Here is an 18,946-nt window from a genome sequence, read left to right as displayed (position 1 = left end):
TTAAATGCGTACAAGTCTTGCATTGCATTCATTTTTCATAGGGATTAAATATGAATTTTGGAAAGCTACATTAACTGCCATTTATAACATTGTTTCTAAAAGCCTATATATTAACATTTCAATAATGCTATCTACAGCTGAACATTCAGCCTACAACAGGCTTTTAATTTGGGGTCTTTCCGTAGCAAATACATTTCTCAATCTAAATAGTATTATGTTTTCATTGGTATTACAATCTAGTGAATTCAAAGGTTAAATAATCACTCATAAAGGACATTGGACAAATGAGATGGTGAAAATCTCTTTCCCTGACATTTAGATATAACAAGCAAAATTCAGTTTCAGTAATTGTGATCCATTTAATGCCAGTTTTAGAAGATTGATAGTTAGTGGTTTGTCAACTGACATTTGCAAGCAGACCTAACCTTATTTCACTTTGTTTAGATATGACTAAAAAATAAATAAAATTTGGTTAAGATAAAAATAATGGAAAAATAATTTACCTATAATTAAAGGAAACACATTTCTGTTGAATAATGTTTTCTAAACAGTTAAATTTTATAATAAATCTAACCAATTTAACATGATGAAAAATTGATACAAAAATTCTTCAGAGTTTAAAATATTATGGTAATTTTCTTCATACTTTATATTATAACTTTTTGGTATTTAATGGGCATATATATTTTGACACAAAATGAAAATTTGGCTGGGCGTGGTGGCACAAACCTTTAATCCATGCACTAGGGAGGCAGAGACAGGCGGATCATTGTGAGTTTGAGGACAACCTGGTCTACAAAGAAAGTCCAGGACAGCTAAGACTACATAGAGAGACCACATCTCAAAAAAATAAAAAGCAAAACAAACAAACAAACAAACAAACAAAACAGAATTTGGCCTTCATCTGTTTATATTTGCTAGTTTTTAAAGAAAGGCAGGTCACTGAAAATACAGCTTCTATTTTTCTGCCTCAGTGCAATGGAAGGGAAACTGGGTTCAATCTGTAACATAGAAACAGCACCAGAAAAAGAGATACATGCAGGCCTATCATTATCTGGTAAATTTTGTTCAATTCTCACAGACAGCTTTTGTGTTGACTGTTAACATGGAAATGAGTTAGGACAATTTAAATCACTAGTTACCTCGCATTGAATAATTAAAATTTTGTAATTTATGTAAAACATATGATTAAATTGTATTTAACACCCTTTATTGATATAAGTATAAGAAACAAAAGAAGTTTGGAGAAATGAAAATAGAAAATTGAATATCTTATCTGTGAATTTATAATTAACTTTAAATATTTACAATGAAAGATATTAAAATTCATGCAATTTAGTAAAAAATTATTAAGAGATTGCTAGTTTCTAGGTGCTAATTTACTTAATATGAAAAAAATAATGGTTCCTTTATTTTTAAAGGAAGATTATTCAAAGTCAGTAATGGCAAGGTAAGATAAAAAATGAAAGTGACATTCAAATTGGACAGCTGAATATATCACAAGAAGTATGTTTAAACTGAGAAAGCAGCATGTAAAAGATGGAGACATAAGGTTTCATGGCACAGTAAAGTCATAAATAAAGACTTCTGGTGAGTGCAGACAATTTACCAGAAGCACACTGCCAAATATATATGTGAATTGCCTAATCTTGCATTAGAGCAGAGGACAGACAATGCTTTGGACTAGCAAGTTTCATGTGGTAACTATGAATTCAGTGATGTGAGGGCACTCTTGAGAGTAATTTGGGGATGCTGTAAGACAGAAGCTAAAGGAAGGAGTGGAGCTGCATGAATATTAAGCATAGACAAAAGAGAGAATGCATGACTGCCTTGACTATTTTCAGTACTCACTGCACATGAGGAAGTGCCAAAGTCCAGCCCATCACCCAGGAGTAAGTGGGATCTGGGGAGCAACTCCTTCTGTCTTTTGAAAGGGTATCTGGGGGTCAAGACAGGAGGAATCCCTCTCTCTTTACAAGCTTTACTGGTACTGGAAACAAAATGACATGAGTGTAGAAAAGAGATTATCGGAGGCATGGAGAAGTTCTACTGGCTAAGAAAGGTCAAACTTGTGAAAGCAATGCTGATGTTTTTGTTGAGAAATTAAGATACCAGGGGCTACTCTGTGGAACTAAGGGTGAGTCACATTGGGAAGAAAGGGCTGAGAGAAAACCAAGAAAAGATCATATAATATATTGACTGCCATAGCTATCTAAAGAACTTGTTAACATTAAAGTCACTTACATTTATGAAACCTGCATGTTGTTGTAAGCAACCTGATAGAAAGTGTGGCCTATTAGGTTTTTGTAAAGAACTGATAGTTTTCTAAATGACAAAGTAGAGAGAAGCCAGATTTAATTTAGAACCATACATCTCTCAACTTATTCCATGAAAAGGACTACAATACTTAGAGCAGCTGTTACAGAGAATCAATCCCATGCCAACAGAATATTGAGACAAGAGACTGACTAAGTAAAAAGTTTAAAGAATTAGGATTTACATTGAAATGCTATACTATGCCTTTGAAATACATTTTATCTTTAATAAGAAAGCCTTTTAATTTTACCAATTTCAAGTTTTATGATTTTTGTTGTTGTTGTTGTTGTTGTTGTTTTTGTTGTTTTTGAGACAGGGTTTCTGTTTAACCTTGGCTGTCCTGGACCCTCTGTGTGGATCAGGTTGGGCTTGAATTTACAGCAAATGCCTGCCTCGGCCTCCTGAATGCTGGGATTATGGTAAGTGCCACCTTGTTAGCAATTAAATAAAGAGCCTCAGTGGTGCAGTGCAAGCACTCTACCACTGAGCAAAAGCCTTCAGCCATTCTTTTACTTGCAGTTTGAGGCTAAGGCTCTGTAAGTGCCTGGGCTATCCTCCAACACCACTCTGTAGTTCTGGCAGGCCTCCCAGCTTGGTGGGTTCACAAGACTGTTCTTCAAAGGCCTGCCATTTTTAACATTATACAATCATGTCATTTAGTGTATGAGCTTAACTCTAAAAGAATTGTTTGAATTTGTAAGATTTTTCCCCCAGATTAAACAATTATTTTATTGTTATTCTGTAATTATAATATTCAGTCACTTGAAAACTAACTATAAAATGTAAGTTATTTCTGTGCATAACTGAAATGTCTTATTAAGAACAATCCCGAATATTTGAACTAATATGATGTTAAATGAAAATATCACACCAGGGATTACAATTTTCCTTTTTCTGACAGAATAAACTAATTGATTAAAGCCAGGACATTGTCCAGTAACTCTTTTTATAAGGTTGAGGGCTTTTAAACTTTTTTGTATTTATAATAAATACTTAAATTTGTAGTTTAACAGTCACATTTGAAATGAATCAAAAATGACAAGTATAGTGCTATAATGCCAAATATTCTTTTTGAGGTTAGATTCGTGGACATGCTCCTGTAATTATTTTATTTGTCTTAATGAAAAAAATTACTTGTAGTTCATTACCTTTAGTTTTGTTTTACTTCTGATTACCATCTATGACAAGTTAGTTGTATCTTGATGTATCCATTATTGAGATGAACCATTTTTTGTGCCATGTGAAGGTTGTCTTTGTATATTTATTTTTATTTCTTTACTGACAAATAACTGAGTACTATCTGGACTTAGGTATTGCTACTCTTATTCAACATTACAGGTATCATATTTTGTAAATCCTCTTAATCCCTCACTTTTGATTGACTTAATAAAAATCTATACCAATACCTAAGAAGTACAGGAAATCCAGGACTACTAGGCTGAGAGAAGACTCAGTGAAAGAAATCAGATGCAGTCTCAGGAGGATTTATCTGTTTGACACAGGAAGGAAGAGGTTCCAAGGCTGAGTGAGAGGTAACTGGCCATGTGGAAGTATAAAGGCCAGTATTTGTCAGGTTAGAATAGTTAGAATATGCGCAGCTATAGTGCCTAAGCTTTTACAAATAGTATTATGTCTCTGTGTCTTTATTCATCTGCAGGTGGGTCCAAGAAAGCCCCATTGTATTTAGCATAGCATGTTGGGGCAGAGATCCAATGTGGAAGCCTAAGGAAAGGGTGCCCGCAGGTGAAAGCCTGCAAAGCACACCTGGCAGACTGGCTTGGTATGGGGCTGTCAGCAGAAAATGGAATCAGTAGGGCAGCCTGCAGGAATGATATGAGGCTGCAGAGCCAGCCCCATCTTCACAAGCTAGCCTGAGGAGGCTGCAAGCCCTGCTGAAGGAACACCTTTCAGGAGCAGTGATGTAACTGAGAAGCTGAAGTCCTAAGCATCTGACCAGGTAATGTTGTAATTTTAAAAACAGCAAACGAGAAATAAATATTAAGTTTAAATGATAAAGTGAATTGTCCAAAGGAAGGAGAGAGTTAGAGACATTAAGAAGAAAATATTTTCTGTATTAAAAATTGAACACACATACAAACACACACACATGTGAGAGAGAGAGAGAGAGAGAGAGAGAGAGAGAGAGAGAGAGACACGGAGGGAGGGAGAGAGAGAGGGAGAGAGGGAGAGGGAGAGAGAAGGCATTTGGATCATGTATTTATCAAGATAGAAATAATTCAGTAATTATTTTAATCTTCTGTATGTTCTTTTGTTTTGTGTTTTTTGTTGAGTGTTTTCTGCTTTATTCTATTATATATTATTTTATTTTAACAGATACATTTATATCATTACACACATACACAATAAACTACGTATAGCAAGAAGAACCACAGATACAATCAGAAATTATATATATGTTACATTCCTTTGGCTATTTGTATTTGGCAGCGTTGAAGAAAACATCTTTCCATCTTGGTGTGTCTAAAATTCTGTATATAAATCAATATCATATCATATCATATCATTATCAACTTAAAGCATCTCCCTAGAACTATACACATCTTAACCATCTGGTATTCAACCCGACCAGACACTTGAGAAGGAATAAACCTGATTACCTGAGTATACAAGGAGTGCCGAGTATTGGCTTCTGAAATGAGATGACAGATACAATTTGCTACCTGAGCAGTCACCCAACACTTTCTACAACATTGGAGCATTATCTTCAGCCTTCTGGCCCAATATGTCTGACAGACATATTTGTGAGGGAAGAACGATTGAGGACTTTCTTACCCTGTCTTGGAGAAGATGGCTGTCAACTCTGCCTGCATCCAAGCTTGCCCTTTTTTAGGTAGAATTCTGTCTGTGGTAGAAATGAGGACATTTAGTCCAGTGGCTTGTTTGCCACATTTGAAGCCATCTCCATAAGGAGGTTCTCTGATGCTCATTATTTTCTTTGAGGTAGGCTGGGTGTTGCCAGGAGTTAACATGTCTCTCCATGAATCTTTAAGATAGTAAAAAGCATTTTAAATGGTATATTCTGTATGTCTCTCATGTTTTTGAAGACGTTATCTAACTATTTTACCTTATCTTTCTTTAAAAACATATCTATTTGTGCACCTAAGATGTATATTCTTGTGATAAAAATAGACTGCTTTATTGATCAACTGAAAAGTAAATTATACAGCTTACTTATCCTAAACAGCCTGCAATAGCACTTTCAAAGTGTCAGAAGTAAACCTTTTATTATAATTGAATTATATGGGTACAATACTTCATATTAGAGTAGAAATACATATGTTTGATGAATAATCTTACATTTGAATTTTATACTGCTGTATCTAAAATTAAACTTATTTTGTATTTATTTCAAACCTTCCAAAGTGATTCAAACAGTCCAAGAAAAATATCAGCTGAATTAGATTGAGAATTGGCTCTGTAGAAGAGATTACAGTATGCACATGTGGACCAAAGCTGGATTTTATTTTAGTTATTTCACTTTCTACTACTCACACAAAAATCCTTATGCAGAGAACAGATAATATCTTAGAATAGATATTTTTAGCATAGAATATGAGTAAAAAACTAAAATCCTATATAGAAAAGTTTTCTGATTTGATTATAAAAGGGAGAATAAGACTTCATGAATTAGCAGAAACAGACCCAACAAAAATTATAGTGTTGTGTACTAATACCGAAATCATATCATCATGGATAATAAATGACGACTGGAAAAGAGCTTGTGAGAATATTAATTTCTGCATCTCTTACCTTTTATACATATGCCAATAAACCAGAAGTGGCAGCTTATAAGTCAGAGAACATAAGCAAAATAATTCAAACTCCATAAGCTTCAGTAAAAAACCCAGAATTATATATTCTCATGTTTCTATTAGATTTTCCAGAACCTAGCATAATTACTGATATTCAATGTGCAGATAAAGGTGTGTTGCACATAAAAACTGCTGAACTTATTCCAGATGATTCAAAATTTTCTTTGTTATTTGTACAACTGTAACAAGTAATTCAAATCAGAGATCTCATACAGAGAGATATTTAGATAGATGATAGATAGATAGATAGATAGATAGATAGATAGATAGATAGATAGATATCATAATCAAACACTTATAGGATCCCAGGACCATTGACAGTAGGAAATGAGGAGATAGATAAACTATTATTAGGAAATACACTAGAGGCTTCAAGTTATTATTAATGACATCATAAAAATAGTAGAGGTTTAAAGAAAATGTTTCTATACCTTGGTGACAAGCCACAGAAATTATTTTTTTAAATTGTCCTATTTGTTCTTTGTATAATTAAGATCCATTATCTGCTGGTAATAACCCTAGTGGTGTCCAAAGAAATGAAATTTGTCAGATAAATACATCTCATTTTTCAATGTTAGAAAATTATAGTATATACATTATATAATTGATAACTATTTAGGATTTCAATGAGCTTCTGCCTTGAATTCTTAAAAAGGCTGATTATGTAATTACACATTTATTAAAAATGATGACTATATTAGGGATACTTTTACAGATCATAACTGATAACATCCCAACATATATATACAGTAAAATGCAACAATTCTTTAAATATTACAACATAAAACATATATACTGACATACTTTACAATCTTACACATCAAGCAGTTCTGCAAAGATCTAAACATGCCTTACAGGATATGTTCATGAAACAGAAGAGGACTATGAGATCTCCCAGAGATAGATTAAATAAAGCTCTACTGACTTTAAATTTTTTCAATGTCAATGAGACAGGTAGCACAGCTAAAAATAAATAAAAACATTGGATGTTAGAAAGACTGCCAAACTAAATCACCTTATTGAATTTGAGGATGTGCTGACTTCAGAATAAAAGTCAGAAAATGTATCTCATTAGGAAAAAGCATACGCCTTTGTTTCAAGAGGAAATGAAAAGTTGTGGATTCCTTAAAAGTTAATTAAGATTAGATATGACCAGGTGAGACGTCCTGAATATTTTGGCTACAAACAAAAAGTAAGAGACCCAGAAGAACAAAATAAGTAACAGAGATGTTAATTCCCTTATGTGGAAATATCTCAGAAACTAGCTAACACACAAATGCCTCTGCAGAAGGCAATAAATCTTGTGGGCTACCTAATCATCATGACTTATTAATACATTGCCATCCTTTCCTATGGCATGGATGGAGATTTATATTACAGTTTGGTTATACAGTCCAAATGGACTTCTTAGATATCTTCTGCCAGCTCAAGCATAGAAAAGAAAATCATTTTTATGCTACCTTTAAATGTGTGTGTGTGTGTGTTTTCAGAGTAAAAAGAGCAGACACCAATGAAGACAAATCAAATATCCTATTTTCCAGCCTTCAATAGTGCTCCAGTTGCTCTTTCCTTAAAGTTGCCTCCTGAATAACTTAAAAGCAGCTAGCTCAACTAATCCAGCTTCACAGATCACCTTAAACAGGACTTCATTTAAACCCTTCTCTTTCTAATCACATAGAGACTAGATAGCAAATGAAACAGCAAACTCTCCAAAGAACTAACCAATATCCCAGTTTTCTTAGGATCCCCAAAAGATTCCTTCATTTTCAGACAGGAAGAAACAATTTTTTGAATATAATGCCCTCACTCCAAAGAGGTCGGGTGCGTGGTTTTTGGTTGTTCAATGAGTTATGGATGATTGTTGTCGTTTTGGGGTAGCAAGTTGGTTGTAAATTGTTATTGGTCATGGTCAGAGAGGAATTAAGTAAAGAAGGTTAAAGTCAGCGATATCTTTTTCTCCTTCTCTTTCTTTCCTATATTCTTTTTCTCCCATTTAGTAGTAGGAAGTGAAAAGGGAGATATAAGATGAAAAGCCAGATGAGTAGTATATAGGGATACAAGCACAAATAAGTGTAGATTATTTTATCTATTCTTAGACTAAGAAAGCAAGAATAAGTCTCAGATATTTTACATTAGTATTAATTATTGTGTATTGATAAAAAATTAAGGATAAATTTTGCTACAACATACTACATATATGTTTAAGGTATTGTCCATATACAACTCACTTAAAAATGTGATGTCCTTAAAAGCTACTATTACAAACTTTTTAGGATAGTGAAGAAATATGAGTTTGTAGTTAGTTACCTAAAGTAATCAAACTTGTACTCTCACATACAACATTAAGTTACTTAGGATATAAGAAAATGTTTTATGACTCCAAGGTCCAAAAATATTCTCAACATAATCATAGAAGAAAACTTCCCCAATCTAAAGAAGGAGATGCCTATAAACATACAAGAGGCCTACAGAACACCAAATAGAATAGACCAGAAAAGAAAAACTTCCCATCACATAATAATCAAAACACAAAGCATACAGAACAAAGAAAAAATATTAAAAACTGCAAGGGAAAAGGGACAAATAACATTATATAGCAAACCTATCAGAATTGCACCCGACTTCTCAGCAGAAACCATAAAAGCCAAAAGGGCCTGGACAGAGATCCTGCAAACCCTAAGAGACCACAGATGCCAGGCCAGACTACTTTACCCAGCAAAACTATCAATAACCCTTGACATAGAAAACAAAAAATTCCATGACAACAACAAATTCAAACACTACCTATCTACAAATCCAGCTTTACAGAAGGTACTAGAAAGAAAACTCCATCCCAAAGGGTAAAGCTACAACCAAAACTACACAGGAAATAGATAATGACACCATCACAAAAACACAAACACTCTACTGGAACCAACATCAAAATTAAGACTCTTAACAGTCACTGGTCATTAGTATCTCTCAACATAAATCGTCTCAATTCTCCAATGAAAAGGCACAAACTAATTGAATGGATGCATAAACAAGATCCAACATTCTTCTGCATTCAAGAAACATATCACACCCATAAAGATAGACATTACCTCAGGGTAAAAGACTGGAAAAATATTCCAATCAAATGGTCACAAGAAGCAAGCAGGCGAAGCCATTTTAATATCTAACAAAATAGACTTTCAACCAAAATTAATCAAAAGGGATGAGGAAGGACAATTCATACTCATCAAAAGTAAAGTCATCCAAGATGACATCATAATTCTGAATATCTATGCTCCCAATACAAGGGCACCCTCATTTGTAAAAGATCTATTAAAGAAGCTTAAACTACACATTGATCCCCACACAATAATAGTGAGAGACTTCAACACCCCATTCTCACTGAAGGATGGGTCATTGAAACAAAAACTAAACCGAGAAATAGCATCATTAACCAATGCCATGAATCAAATGGATCTAACAGATATCTATAGAACCTTTCACCCAAACAGAAAGGAATATACCGTTTTCTCTGCAGCCCTTGGAACCGTCTTCAAAATTGATCACATAGTAGGTAATAAAGCAAACTAACAAAGGTAACAAAGGTAACAAAACAGATACAAGAGGATTGAAATAATACCTTGTATCCTATCAGATTACCATGATCTTAGGCGGCACTTCAACAACAACAGAAATAACAAAAAGCTTACACATACATGGGAACTAAACAACTCTCTACTTAATGACACCTGGGTCAGGGAAGAAATAAAGAAAGAAATTAGGGACTTTCTGAAATTCAATGAAAATGAAGAAACAACATACCCAAATTTATGGGATACATTGAAAGTGGTGCTAAGAAGAAAATTCATAGCACTAAGTGCCTTTAAAAAGAAATTGGAAACATCCCACATAAACAACTTACTGACACAGCTGGAAACCCTAGGAAAAAAAAGAAGCAGAAACTCCCAAGAGGAGTAGACGTCTGGAAATAATAAAACTCAGGGCTGAAATTAACAAATTAGAAACAAAGAGAACAGTTAAAAGAATCAACAAAAACAAGAGCTGGTTCTTTGAGAAAATCAACAAGATAGACAAACCATTAGTCAAACTAACTAAAAGGCAGACAGTATACAAATCAACAAAATCAGAAATGAAAAGGGAAACATAGCAACAGACATTGAAGAAATACGAAGAATGATAAGATCCGACTTTGAAGGCATATATGCCACAAAATTTGATAATCTAAGGGAAATGAACAATTTTCTTGATCAATTCCACTTGCCAAAATTGAGTGAAGAACAGAAAAACAAGCTAAATAGTACCATTTCCCCTACAGAAATAGAAGCAATCATTGATAGTCTCCCAACCATAAAAGGCCAAGGGCCAGATGATTTCAGCACAGAATTCTACCAGCCCTTCAAGGGTGTGCTAATACTGATACTCTTCAAGCTACTCCAAAAGATAGAAATGGATGGAACATTACCAAATTCATTCCATGAGGCTATAATCACATTGATACCTAAACCTCACAAAGACCCAACAAAGAAAGAGAATTTCAGACCAATTTCTCTTATGAACATTGATGCAAAAATACTCAATAGAATACTTGCAAAACGAATACAAGAACACATCAAAGATACCAATCACCATGACAAGGTTGGCTTCATTCCTGACATACAGGAATGGTTTAATATACATAAGTACATCAATGTAATCCACCATATAAACAAATTGAAAATAAAAAACCACATGATCATCTCATTAGTTGCAGAGAAAGCATTTGATAAAATCCAACACCCATTCATGTTTAAAGTTTTGGAGAGATCATGGAGACAAAGCACATACCTCAACATAATAAAGGCTACATACAGCAAACCAATAGCCAACATCAAGTAAAATGGTGAAATACTCAAGGAAATTCCTCTAAAATCGAGAACAAGGCATGGTTGCCCACTCTGTCCATATCTCTTCAATATAGTACTGGAAGTTCCACCGAGATCATTAAGAAACAAAGGGAGAAAAAGGGGATCCAAATGGGAAAGGAGGAAGTTAAATTATTCTTATTTGCAGATGATATGATAATGTATTAAGTAACCCCCAAAATTCCACCAGAACTCCTACAGCTGATAAACACTTTCAGCAAACTGGCTGTATACAAAAATAACTCAAAAAAAGTCAGTAGCCTTCCTATATGTGAATGGCAATCATGCAGAGGAAGAAATTAGGAAAACCACACCCTTCACATTAGCTACAAGATATAAAATATGTAGGAATTACTCTAACCAAGCAAGTAAAGGACTTGTTTGAAAAAAATTCAAAATGCTGAAGAAAGTGATTGAAGATGACATGAAAAGATGGAATGGATCCCTTGTTCATGGATCGGGAGAATCAACATAGAAAAATGGCCATCTTATCAAAAGCAATTTACAGATTCAATGCAATCCCTATAAAAATACCTACACCATTTTTTAAGGACATTGAAAGGTCAATTCTCAACTTCATATGGAAAAACAAAAAACTCAGAATAGCAAAAACAATCCTATACAATAAAAAATCCTCTGGAGTGTAAGCTCTGTTTCTTAACAATTAAACTTTATTATACAACCCAACTAGCTTACACAAGAGGGAAAAAAGGTTAAAGGGAAAAAAGATTGAACATTCCAGTATCCATTCCACAGGATGGGTCCTTAGGTGTGTCTGGCCTGTGTGCTGGTCCAGCCTGTTCACTCAAGCCTGGTCTGAACCTGCTGCTGCTCTGTCCTCTCCACCTGCCTGTGTCACAGTCAAAGGGCAGTCTCCTTCTCCCATTGAGGGTCGATTAGAAAAACAATAGTCCAGGTGGAGTCCCCAGGTCTGCTTCCTGAATTCCAGGCCCAGGATGGCTCAACTCAGTCTATCACAAAATATCCATGGGGTGTCCAAGGGTAAAGCCAACCAAGACTACTTTTACCTCTGACAAAGCTTACAGTCTTTCCCACACTGGAGGAATTTTCATAGCTTATCTCAAGCTGTACTATAAAGCAACAGTATTTAAAACATGGTACTGGCAGAGCAACAGGCTGGTTGATTACTGGAATCGAATAAAAAACCCAGAAATGAATTCACACACATATAGTCACTTGATTTTTTATAGAGAAGCCATATCTATTCAATGGAAAAAGAATAGCATCTTCAACAAATGGTGCTGGTCTAACTGGGTGTCTATGTGTAAAAAAATGGAATTAGACCAATATTTGTCACAAAACTCTAGTCCAAGTGGATCAAAGACCCCACATAAAACCAGAGACACTGAATTGGTTAAAGAAAAAGTGGGGAAGAGCCTGGAAAACATTGGCAACCGGAGACAACTTTCTGAACAGAACACCAACAGCCCAGGCCTTAAGGTCAACAATTAATAAATGGGACCTCAAAAGCCTAAGAAGCTTCTGTAAGACAAGAGACACTGTCAACAGAACAAAGCAACTGCCTACAGACTGTGAAAAGAATCTTCACCAACCCTACATCTGATAAAGATAATACTTAAAAAATATAAAGAACTCAAGAAATTAAACATCACCAAACCAAATAACCCAATTGAGAAATGGGGCTCAGAACTAAACAGAAAATTCTCAACAAAGGAATATTGAATGACTGAGAGACACTTAAAGAAATGCTCAACATCTTTAATCATCAGGGAAATGCAAATTAAAACAACTCTGAGATTCCATCTTACACCCATCAGAATGGCTAAGATCAAAATTTTAAGTGACACCACATGATGGTGAGGATGTAGAGCGAAAGGAACACTCCTTGATTGGTGATGGGAATGCAAACTAGTACAGCCACTTTGGAAATCGGTCTGGCGCTGTCTCAGAAAACTGGGAAGAGGGCTTCCTCCAGACCCAGCCATTCTACTCCTTGGAATATAGCCAGAAGATGCTCCAGCACACAACAAGAACATTTGCTCAACCATGTTCATAGCTGCCTTATTCATAATATCCAGATCTTGGAAACCGCCTAAGTGTCCCTCAGTAGAAGAATGGATAAAGAAAGTGTGGTACATTTACACTATGGAATACTATTCAGCTATTAAAAACAAAAAATTCCTGAAATTTGTGGACAAATGGATCGAACTAGAAATGATCATAGTGAGTGAGTTAACCCAGAAGCAGAAAGAGTCAAATAGTATACACACACTTATATCCGGACACTAGCCCAAGGGGCATATCCCATGAAAGTCTTCACTTACCAGGAAAGTGGGACAGAGGGGAAGACTTCCTATTGGGATTCTAGGTGAGAGAAGCAAAGGAGAATGGGGAAATAGAATGATCCCAAGGGTCTTAGAAACCTACTAGAAGAACATTATGACAGGTGGATCTGGGCTCAGGATTCCTGCTCAAACTATGGCACCAGCCAAGGACAATACGTGCAGTAAACTTCGAACCCCTACCCAGATCTAGGCAATGGACAGGACATTCTCCATAGTTGAGTGGAGAGTGGGGACTGAGTTTCACACAAACTCTGGTGCCCCATATTTGACCACGTTCCCTGGGATGGGGAGGCCTGGCGGCAATCAGTGGATGGATAGCAGGCTATGAAGGGGAGACTTGATACCCTATGAGCATATACAGGGGGAGGAGGTCCCCCTCAGTCATGGTCATAAGAGAGCGGAGTAAGGGGAAAATGGGGAGGGAGGATACAAGTGATGGGATAACAATTGAGATGTAATATGAATAAATTAATAAAATATATTTTAAAAAGAAAATGTTTTATAAAAATGATTTAGATATAAAACTTAAGGTTCAGCAAGATAGGGTAGATAATAAAGTACATATGAACTGGACATCATGAATAATTCTTACATGATAGTTCTCATATTGTGCTTATTGTATGCAGTTTAATGATGTTAGACAAAAGCACTTTATTGGACTAAAAAGGGAGAGATTTTGGGGTAATCTTTCTGTGCACTGTTGGACGGTTATAGTTGTATATTCAATTGTTTATTGTTTCATTGGCAAACAGCTGGTTACTGTTTGATTACTGTCCAGACTTTGCTATTGTTATTCTTATGTCTTATCACCAGTATCAATTTTGTATATACTCTTCTTCCTGCCCCTAATTGATTAGCTTAATAAAGAATTGATGGACAATAGCTAGGAAGGAAAAGAAAGGCAGATATTCTGGGTTAGGAGAAGGCTCTATAAGAGGAAACAGATGCACAAGGATTCATCAATGGGACTGGGTGAGACAGAGGTAACTGGTCACATGGCACGACATAAGCCAGGGTTTGTAGGGGTTAGAGTAGCTGAGAATCTGCCCAGCCATAGTACCTAAAGTTTTATAAATAATAGGATGTCTCAATGTTTTTATTTCTCCAGTGGCAGGCCAAAGAGAGTCATGCTATAGTCCAGGCTGTAGATCAAGTGGATTGAACTGATTCATAGTCTTTCAGTTTCACAATGTTCCATGATACTCAGTGGTAGATGAGATGAGAAACGGAGACTATACTACATGGTGATGCACCTTGTCTTACAAATATTTGCTGTCCTTGCACCCTTTCTCAATACCTTTTTGTATTCAGTTGATCCTTCTTTATTTCCTTCCATTTAGTGCAATAATCAATAGCAAAAATAAAAAGTGATTTGACTAGAATTATAATAATATTTTATGAAAATCAATTATTGTGTAGGTTCTATGGAAAGTAACAGATAGAACATCTCAGTTTGAGAACTGCTTTAATTTACAGCTTACTTGGTGGAAGGTGAACCACCTTTCTTCTTTAAAAATTATGGTGGTTCTCAATAGAGCTAGATATATAATTAGTTTGAGACATAGAAATCTATATTTCTAAGAAGTAGTGCAAAGGATCTCCTGATATCTTGATTATTAAAGGTATGCATATTCACCCTATCAGAGGATCTTTCACTTTCTGTTTATCAGGCACTAATAAGCTACCATGATGTTAAAACACTTACTGTAGCATTGTAAGGGTCACGCACAGAGAATTGAGCATACCCTCAATTTGCTATCATAGCCACATTCATCTATGCAACTAGATCTAAGTTCTGTTTCTATTCGCAAATCCTTTCACCTATAGAAAATTCACTTTCTCATTAGGACTCAGGGACTGAGGGGAAAAGAAAGGATTACAAGTAATGTTTTAGAAACATCTCACTTATTTAACAGAGAAGCCTAAATCTCCAAATTATATCTGGAAGCAAAAACATCATTCCTTTGCATGTAATTTGTGATTATATTAAGAGGAAAAAATGCAGCTCTCATGCCAATGTTCCCAACTACATTTTCAAATGGTGATAAGTGTCTTGGCAACATATTTGAACATTTTATAATTTCACATAGGTAGATTTGGGTGAATGCTACCTAACAGCAGTATACAAAAGAGGCACAAATTACCAAAGAGAGAGAATTTGGCAATAGCTCCATGGCCTGCTTCAAAACCGCAGAAAGAACTAAAAACTTACAAAGAAAGGAGAAGGCACTCAGGGTAAGAAGGGGTGTTCCTCCAGCTTTCCTGACCACTGCGTCTATCTGTCTGGACCTGTCCTCCTCATAAATAGTGTAATGTGTGCCTCAAATTATAGAAGGAGACTGAGCTCAGTTGAGCCAATCAAGATATGCTGAGAAATTCAAAGATGGCCGGAAATACATCATTTCGAGTCTATATTCCACCTAGGCAGAAACCACAGGAACAAGAACCATAAAACCAGACCTCACAGGTCTGAAGGAAGCAGGGAAAATGGCAGTAGACACAGACTTCTTTCCAGAAAAGCCAATGTAAACATCTCCCTCTTCCAACCACAGTTTAATACCATGCCTGAAATTTGACTGTCTGCTGAAAGTTCAATATACATTGAAAGACTTTCTTCAGAGAAAATAGCTCATTCACAAGTACAGTAACATGATTTTATTTCATATTAATATAACTTTCTATTCAATGTGCTAACCTTATTTTTAAAAATAAGATGGAAATTTTTTACATTGATGTGTATGCATCTAATATGTATTATCCTTTTCCAGTCCTTGTACTTCTTTATTATTAATAGTGTGAATAAATTCCTTTTCTACCAAGAGCTTTGGTAAGTAAATCTTATACCTCCATTTGATGAAATGTACATGCCAATAGACACTGACCCAACCACTTCACATCAATACACACTTTTCTGTGCCTGATATACTTATTATACTTCTTTTTTATTACTTTTCTAAAATGAAGCTATTGCCAAACCTAGCATCTATTGATAGAATGAGTTCATCTTCTATAACATAATTTCAAACATCCATCTCATTAACATTGGTCTGCTTGCTGTCTCAGTTCCTCAATTTACTTTCCTGAGTAAGGAGTTTGTATGAAGGGAAAAATTGACTCTACCTTTAGAAACATATATCAGCTTCTTCTTAGATTCACTTTATTTTTGCTCAGTCTTTGTTCTGATATTTATCACATGCCCATTTTACACTCTATTTTCCTTCAATTATCTATCTTTCCATTTATTTGCAATAAATGGAAAGTATTAATTGGTTTAATTATCAAATACATAGGTGTAAAATTTCCTGGAAGAATAATAAAATGCATATATTCAAATTTACTTTAATTAGATTTATAGTATAAAATGGTGTTTACATACAGTATTCTGAAATTTAATAGATAAATGCAAATTTAGTAACTACAACTACAATGAGAATGTGGAAATTTTCTTCCTCCTCCTTGATAGCCAACAAATCTTCCACCACCTCCACTTCTTGGCATGCACTTATAAGATTAAATACAATGAGCAACAGCCAGATCACATATAAAAATAGAACACTACCCACAAACTATAGCAAGTAGCACAGAGATCTAAATTCTAATCTCTGCAGTAGTCAGCACAAAATGAACAGAATGAGAACAACAAGTAAAAACTTCTCTAACCTTTGTTTTTTGTTTCACCTTAGGATGACCCAGGAGAATCCATTCATACTTACACTGATCCGCTATTTCAGGCAGACCAGTTCTAGCCTTTGCAGGCCAGAAATTCCAGTCAAAACTCACATGAGCTTTGTTTCAACATTATAAATCTGCTGACTACCTCAACTGGGCAAATCAAACTGTCATAGCTGATTCCTTAGCTATACAAAAGTAAAACTCAATAGGCTGTTTTTACTTGCAGACAATACAGAACAATAAGGCATATTAAGACACAATACATCAAAAATATTATAAATGAGTGGCCTGATCCAGTGCTGGCTATAAGGAAATTAGAATAAATCACATAACATAGATATGAAATTGGAGAGACGTCCCCAGTGAAGAGAGACTTTAGGTGTGACACCTACAGACAGCAGAGCATAAGTGAAAACTCCAAGCCTTCAACAAGACAGGAGGCACTTTGGAAAAGACCATAACTTGTTGGCAGATGGTCTCTACTTGTGTTGGGGTAACTGTGAAACCAGGTTTGTCATAATATCTTCTATACAAATGTTCACAGATATTTCATCTATAAAGACTGAAAATTGGACATACCTCAAATTTCTGTCAACTGTGGTACATTTATGATGCAAATACTACATAGCAAAGAAATTATTGTGACTACAACTAATGATGTCATAATTTGGAAGGAGCTCCTGTGTCAAGATGGGGAAGATCAGGAAGAGGCACAATCCCCAAAATAAGAGAGATCAGATTAAGGGATAGAAAGATCTTTCCCATTGCCAAGAGTTATGGCTAGAGAAAAATGTGGTTATTAAGCAATAATGTTGATATTCATAAGGAACTAGTTCCACATGTGCTATGTGATCTTGGAATTAAATCTACGTATACACATCCACACAGAACACAAGCAGAAACCACAGAACTCTGAATTGCATCTAGTTTACTCTGCTTGTGTTTTCACATCAAATACAACATGAGTAATTCATACGAAATACAAAGGTGTTTTTTCTGGTCTCCAGAAACACAAACTGAAAGTGCTATCAGGTTTGGTGCCTGAAGAAATGGCTTACTGGCCCTGGGAGATAGTCCTCTGCTGCACATCCTGCAAAGCATAGCCTTCAGCAATCACATGTCAACAAGGATAAAAGAGATTCTCTGCAAAGGAATTAACAGGGCTGGGCAAAACCGTTTAAAAACAAAAAAAAAAAACAAAAAAAACCACTTAACCCCATTGTTGGACACAATGCATTCTGACCTCAATCACTACTTGAATGCCACATTTAGGATCAAATTTGAACACATACATTCCCAGTGCACCAACCTACATTTGATAGGTTTTTATTGATGACAATTACCTTGTTAGGACCTTACTATGATTCTGTGTGATTTTTATCATGGGGAGAAGCTCAGTTAAAGGTAAAATACAACTCTGCAACTGCTACTATTGCACTCTTCAGAAATATAAAATATCTTTAATCAGTATATCATTTAGATTTTCATCAATCCCAATATCTGTGTTTATAATATTCAGATGCTTAGTATTAGTTCTTAGATTGAATTATCACAAAAAATTCTTCAACTAGCATTTCTATATTTAATGTATTCTATCTTGCCTCAGAAATATATAGCGTAGCTTAGAAAATTTAGTTTTATGAGAAATATTCTTATGATTTGCCTGGAAAGATAACCCTAGAGGTGCAATAAATAGTCGCACTGGTAATGAACAACAACTGTCTAAGTAGACTTAAGAACTGCTTAAGAGGACTGAAATTATGCTTGGTTCTGTAAATCCAGACAAACCCCTAGTGATGTCATGTATCTGTAGAGAGCATATAAAATAAAGAGGAGAAATTACAGTTAAAAATGTTGCTAGTGATAATTAAACAAGTGTGCTTGCTATGATAGGAAATGACAT

The sequence above is a fragment of the Acomys minous genome, assembly GCF_964271855.1.
Source record: "Acomys minous genome assembly, chromosome: 4".
NCBI lineage: Eukaryota > Metazoa > Chordata > Mammalia > Rodentia > Muridae > Acomys > Acomys minous.
Note: the sequence above shows the minus strand (reverse complement) of the source record.